The sequence below is a fragment of the Lontra canadensis genome, unplaced genomic scaffold (assembly GCF_010015895.1).
Source record: "Lontra canadensis isolate GAN:19392208 unplaced genomic scaffold, GSC_riverotter_1.0 scaffold76, whole genome shotgun sequence".
Taxonomy (NCBI): Eukaryota; Metazoa; Chordata; class Mammalia; order Carnivora; family Mustelidae; genus Lontra; species Lontra canadensis.
In genome coordinates, this window is record NW_022631070.1 from 9,564,022 (window position 1) to 9,570,919 (window position 6,898).

The 6,898-nt window shown below is 54.8% G+C and overlaps 1 protein-coding gene across 5 annotated transcripts in view; it reads right to left on the reverse strand.

Annotated features, from left to right (window-relative positions):
* Positions 1-5,588, reverse strand: part of WDR37 (WD repeat domain 37) — a 47,517-nt gene extending 41,929 nt beyond the window's left edge. For 3 of the 5 annotated variants that reach the window (XM_032881684.1, XM_032881683.1, XM_032881680.1), the window contains exon 1: positions 5,033-5,066. The gene's annotated coding sequence lies outside the window, so the exon portion shown is untranslated. Of the gene's footprint in view, positions 1-4,938; positions 5,067-5,454 lie in introns of those variants that run through there. The other 2 variants (XM_032881681.1, XM_032881682.1) reach the window with 2 other exon arrangements.
* Positions 5,589-6,898: the final 1,310 nt, after the last annotated feature.

The window sequence follows — 6,898 nt, forward strand, 5'->3', positions numbered from 1 at the left end:
TGACTTACCAAATATTACTCTTCTTAGTAAGATGGAAAAAAAGCTTATATGAACATTACAGGTAGAAATAACACACAATAAAACAAAACATGTAATACAACTCCCTCAAATGACATATGGAAAAATTATTTTTTTAAAGTAGAATCATCTCAATTAACTAAGTCAATCTTAAATCCTGTTTCATTTTCATAGCAAATAGAAAAATTATTTTTTTTTAAGATTTTATTTATTTATTTGACAGAGAGATCACAAGTAGACAGAGAGGCAGGCGGAGAGAGAGGAGGGAGCAGGCTCCCTGCTGAGCAGAGAGCCTGACGCGGGACTCGATCCCAGGGCCCTGAGATCATGACCCCAGCCGAAGGCAGCGGCTTAACCCACTGAGCCACCCAGGCGCCCGAAAAATTATTTTTTTAAAGATTTTTGTTTCTTGGGGCGCCTGGGTGGCTCAGTGGGTTAAGCGTCTGCCTTCGGCTCAGGTCATGATCTCAGGGTCCTGGGATCGAGCCCCACATCGGGCTCTCTGCTCGGCGGGGAGCCTGCTTCCTCCTCTCCTCCTCTCTCTCTGCCTGCCTCTCTGCCGATTTGTGCTCTCTGTCAAATAAATAAATAAAATCTTAAAAAAAAAAAATTTTGTTTCTTCATCTGACAGAGAGAGAGAGAGAGAGCGTGCGCAGGCGCACAAGCAGGGAGAGATGCGGGGCTGGAGGCTCAATCCCCGGACTCTGGGATCACGAACCCTGCGGAAGGCAGATGCCTAACCAATGGAGCCTAACCACCCCCGCACACCAGTGGAAAAAAAAATTTTTTTTTTAAGATTTTTTTTTTATTTATTTGACAGAGAGAGACACAGCAAGAGAGGAAACACAAGCAGGGGAGTGGGAGAGGGAGAAGCAGGCTCCCCGCTGAGCAGGGAGCCCGACGCAGGGCCCAATCCCAGGACCCTGGAATCACGACCCGAGCCGGAGGCAGATGTCCAATGACTGAGCCACCCAGGCACCCCGAAAAATTATTTCTGACTGAAAAATTAAAGAACACATTTTTTAATGACATTTCAGTCTGAAAATTTAGAGCTACAGAAATTAGAGATGACTGAAATAAAGATACAAGCCAAACAATGGCAGAATCTATAATTGGCAGAATTTTATATACACAAAAATTACATTGATATTAACTTTGACAAATTGAATATAACAAAACTACCTTGGTTAAACAATTCATATGATCCCACTTAAGAGTATTTCAATAATTTTTTCTTAATGGAAACATTTAGAACTATTTAATTGTGCCACATAAAAATCTGGCCAAGAAACCAAAATGACTTAATGGAACATTACCCAGAAATTATATTCCTCATAAAAAGGAGGTAGACATAGTAGTTCTTTTTCAGTGATTACACAGATTAAATTAATAACCTCATAAAGCATCTCCATTGCCAAATCATTAACACAATCTACCACAGTTACCTGGCAGTTTGTAAGTCACATTTTGTAAAAAAGGAAAATATCAAAACCTTGTGAAACTGTCCTAATAGAGCCACAGAGAGGAGACTTTACCTGCAGATGTTTCAATCAAGTAAATAAATGAGTAAAGGTCTTTTCTGTCCTCTCTGAAGACTTATGTCAGTGGAAATATTCCGGTAAGTATAAGCTGGAAAGTTAATGTATTTTGAAGATTCCACAAGTTGGTTATATAAAGTGCAAAAACTGCAACACCAACCTTCCTTTTACCTCAAAGTTGTAGGTTTTTCGGTGTTTTGTTTTTTCATTTTTTCAGTAATCTCTGCACCCCGCACAGGGCTCGAACTCACAGCCCCAAGATCAAGAGTCACACACTCCACCAACTGAGCCAACCAGGCACCCCTCAAAGCTGTAGGTTTTGAATCAATGATTTTCTGTCTTAAGTATCGTACCACTGGGTTTCCAGACACTATACCTTAAGAAACAAGCAGTCTTGGGGTGCCTAGGTGACTCAGTCATTAAGCATCTGCCTTCGGCTCAGGTCATGGTCCTAGCTAGGGTCCTGGGATGGAGCCTGCATCAAGCCCCCTGCTCAGCAGGGAGCCTGCTTCTCCCTCTCCCACTCCCCCTGCTTCTGTTCCCTCTCTTACTGTGCCTCTCTGTCAAATAAATAAATAAAATCTTCCCCAAAAAGTAATAAGCAGTCTTCTATACAACTAATTTCAAAAACTGTCACCCTCTGGTGGTGCCTGGCTGGCTCACGTTGGAAGAGTGTGTGACTCTTGATCTCAGGGTCATGAGTTCAAGCCCCATGGTGGGGTGTCAAGATTATTTAAATAAATAAAACTTTTAACAAACAAATCTCCACCCTCTGCCTTTCACTGAGTCTTCAACCTCCCTCCTCCCCACAAACCCCAAATACTGTTGTTCTGAGCTTTGCTTGTTTTCGTCATTTCACCACACAGTACATATACACGTAATCTTTTCATGTTGATTGATTTCCAACCAAATATGTACACTTCACACAATCATAGTTCATAAATCTGGAACAGGTTTTGGTTGTCCAAAACCTCGCATTAAATGGAGATTTTTCACCCTTGGTAATTTTATCCCTTAAGACCTAAGCTCTGTGATGCGCCATTTCAGTGATGGGCTTGTAATGCCTGTGCCATGTGCTGTGTTCTTAATACTTGAAGACGACGCGGCCAACTCAAGTTCTGCCTCTTCCACTCATGTCTTCAGTGATATTCACCATTCTTCCGAAACTAGAGTGGGGGGTTCCTCTACTTTTCCTAGCCTCTTTCCAATTTCTTCTTTTCATTCATTAATCTTTCCAACAAAATTTTCTTCCCGAACCTTCTTTAAAATCTTACTCTTGTCCTCGTCGTTCACATCCTCTCCCTCCTCCAGTAGTCCGCCCTGGTGCCAACACTACTTCCTCCCACACCGGTCCGCCCAGGGTGGACAAGGCCTTGGTTGGCCGGAGAACTGAAGGGTCTACGGTCTTCACCGCCGCAGGGATCAGTATTAGGATAAATCCTATATAAATGTTTGAAAAGTGTAGGGTGTTTTCAGGTTGAAATCACAGAGAGGAACAAGGAAATCGCAGGTGTCTGTAAAAGGAAGACTGAACTGATACGGCAGGGGCTCCGAGCCAGATACGGAGGGAAGAGCGTTAGACAGTGATGCAGCGACAGATGAGCTGGAAGAACGACGACAAAGGTGTGGTGTGAGGTTCACATGCATCAGTAACATCAGCCACTACTGCTCTAACGTCCCTGCTGGAGCTCCAACACGTCCCAAGATCTTCCACAGGCCAAACACTTCAGTCACAGAACTGCAGAGGGGAGGGTCGCCTGGGTGGCTCAGTGGCCGATGTGTCAGTCTTCAGCTCAGGTCATCACGGGGTCCTGCCTCGAGCCCACATCAGGCTCCCTGCTCAGCAAGGAGCCTAGTTCTCCCTCTCCCACTGCCACTGCTCCTCCTACTTGTGCTTGCTCTCTCTGTCAAATAAGTAAATAAAATCTCAAAAAAAAAAAAAAAAAGACTGTAAAGGGAAGAAAAAAAGGGGGGACCCTGAAGGGGCAGGGAGCAGGAAAAAAAAAAAAAAGAACAGAACTGTAAAGTGGAAAAAAGTCTTTACTCTAAAAGTAATCTACTGTAATCAATGTTAAAAGCTGTGCCATTTTACCTAAATACAATCAAAAACAAATACCTGAAATTCCAAAAAATAATTACATTTCTTAAAAATATTCATACTAACCCACTATTACAGGGCAGATCCCATTAAACAGGTTCATGAAAAAAAAAAAAACCCTACTGCTTTTTAAAAACATTATTTTCAAGGAATTACAAACAGTTCCCTCCAAAAGCCCAACCCCTCATCCCACATTCGCAGGAGGAGCTTTAATGCGAAGTACCCCGCACAACTCCTGTGCCGCGCGTGCCCCCATATACAAACATTACTCACAATCTCACACCAGCGGGCCTCTGAAACATTTTTTTAGCAAGAACAGAACACTTGACCCCGTAATCTCACGAGCGTTAAGCAGACGCACACAATGACCACGCAGTGGAATCCGTCCGGGCCCGTCACGGTGTCCAAGGTGACTGCCCAGCCGCCGGTCCGCGCAGCCCCTCGGACGCGCTGTCTTCCCGCGCGGCGCTGCGAATGGCCGGCCGCGGCGACAGCAAGGCCAGCGGCCCCGCAGCACCGGGGAGAGGGCGCCGGCAGGCTCGCGCCGCCGGTCTGCGCCGCGGGCGGAGTCCACCCGAAGGGACGGGCAGCGCGGCGGGAAGAGGACCACCCGGACTCCCCGGGTGCAAGTGAGAGGCCAGCCGTCAGCCGGCTGGGGGCTGGGACGAGAGGAAGGCAGCGCCCCCCGCCCCGAGCGGCCCCGGGCCGAGGGCTTCGCAGGGACGCGGGGCGCACACAGCCCAGCGCGACCTTCTCGGGGTCCGCACGCGCTCGGAGAAGTCGCGCAGCCGCTGTGCGGTGCGGCCGGGGTCCGCCGCTCTCCCCGCCGGCCGGGCTCACGCACGACTGCCGGGGGCCCCGCCGCGCAAGCCACGCGGACCCCCAGCCCGGGAGCCGAGCGTGCGGGGAGAGGCACTCCGGAGGCACCGGCCGCCCCCGAGGCGCACGGCTCGGAGGACACGTGTAAGGTCACGCCGTGGAGGCCCCGTCCTGCCCTGACGGAGCGCCCGCCCGCGCGGAGACGAGACCTGCCGACGCCCCCGGGAGGCTCGTCGGCTTCCACGGACCCACCGGCACGGCAGCCCCGGCCCAGCACGTAGCCTGGGGCTCCGCACGAGGCGCCGCCCCCCGCCCCCGGCCGACCGCAGCCCTGCACCCGCCGCAAAGACCCCGGCACGCCGGGTCGGGGTGGGGGGCGGGGCACGCCCCCAGCCCCTCTCGGAGCCGCAGTCCCCAGCCCTCGGGCTGTCCCGCCGAGGAGGAAGAGGACCGCCGGGCACTCACCTGTCCTGCCGCCGCCGTGCCCGCCGACCCCTCAAGCCAACCGGGCCCTGCGCCGCAGACCGCCCGTTCCCAACCACGCGGCGCCCGCACGGACCGGGACACGCAGGACACCGACTCTCCGCCCGGACGCGGCCCCTCGACCCGGCAGCCCTACGCCCCGCACTTCCGGAGCTGCCGGAAGCTCCGGCCTCGCTTCGCGCCTAGGCCGCCGGAAGTCCCGCCACGACCTCCGCCCCGCGCCGGAAGTTCCGTTCTCAGCCTCCGTCTCCGCCGCGACGGCGGAAGTCCCTCCCCCGCCCTGTGCCCCGGCCGGAAGTCCCGTGTCGCGCTGGCGGGGCCCGAGTGCGCGGGCGGCCCGGGGCTAGGGGGTGCGGCGGCGCTCGTGGGCGCCCGAGACTGCCCGCCCTCGCCCCACGGGGCCGGCGCTTGCCCGAAGGTGAGCCCGGAAGGGCCGATCGGTGGGCTGGGAGGCGCGGGCGCTCGCACGGACCCGCCGGCGCGTCCCCCGGTACTCACTGTGGCGGGCTCGCGCGGGGGTCCTCGACCCCCCCAGGTTCGCGTCCATCGGCTCGGGTCGGGGCCGCCGCTGGCGGGCGTCCGGGCCTGCGAGTCCCCGCGGCCGCACGGTGCGGGCTGCGGCGGAGGCTGCCGGCCGCGCGGCTCCCGGTGGGGGCAGAGCTATTAATACTGGAGCGCGGCGGCGGCGGTGACTCACCCGCCCCGGAGCCTGCGCTCGCCATTGGCTAGAAGAACTCGTGTCAGCTGCTCGCCGCGGAAGGTGGGACTGGCTGATGTCCGCGCGGGCTTGGGGGGACGGGCCGGCCGAGACCTCCGAGAGCCACGGCCGCGCCGCGGACGGCTCTGCGGGCGGGGACTCGAGCTGCGGGGGCCGAGCGGCGGGACGGCTCCGGACGCGCGGGGCTCCTGCCTCCAAGACACAGCCCGCCGTTGGCTCCCAGGACCGTCGCGGCGCGGCCGTGCGGGAAACAAGCGTGGTGGAGCTGGGGACCCGGTAGCCGCGGAACGAGGGGACACGATCCCGAAGTGTTCGCGCGCGGGTGGGGCTCAGCCGGGCAGAGGCGTTCCGGAGGAGACGCGGGGCTCCAGACTCCCGGAGTCGCGGCGGGCACCGGAGCCGCCTCTCCGCTTCGGGGTTCCGGCGGGCGGGCGGTGACAGCGACAGGGGACAGATGCGCAGGAGAGTCACACGCAGTTTCAGTTATGTGAGGAAGGGAGTTCGGCAGACGTCCGAGATTCCGGAGAAAGACAGAAGAGGATCCTCGGTCACCCCGAATCCAGTAGCAGGGCCCGGGACTCCACGGGCAGGAGAGCAACTCGGGGGTGGGGCCGGCCGGCTCCTAAGCCAGCCGGAAGCCACGGGACGCAGAGGGGACTCCAGCGGAGTAGACTGGCCAGCGCCCTCCCTGTCCACCCAGGCCTTGACGGTGTCCCAATGCTTGAAAGACTTTTCCTTTTTTTTTTTTTTTTTAAGATTTTTTATTTATTTATTTGAGGGAAAGAGATGTGGCCTGTGCGTACACAGGCCTGGGGAGCCCCAGGCAGGGGGGAGGAGCTCCCGGGACCCTGGGATCATGACCTGAGCTGAAGGCGGACACTTAACTAGCTGAGCCACCCAGGCGCCACAGGCCTTTCTGATGAAATCAGTCCTAGTGTTAATAAGGTGATTGATACTGAAGAACGACATGTGTCAACATTTGCAAGATTTGCTTAATCCAGTGAACTAGTATTTTCCGAGTGACTCAGTATTGCAATATCAGGCATGAGAAAATAGGCAAAGTTTCGGTCCCAAGCAGTGAGTGTTCCTGTAGCGGCCTAAGATGTTCACTGACGCGGTTTTGATGTAGGAGACATTAAGTTTGAAGCCCACAGCCAAGAAGGAGTTCTCGGGTGGGAAAAGGTGGTTTTCTGAAAGCACAGGGTAGGACCCAGGGGCAGGAAG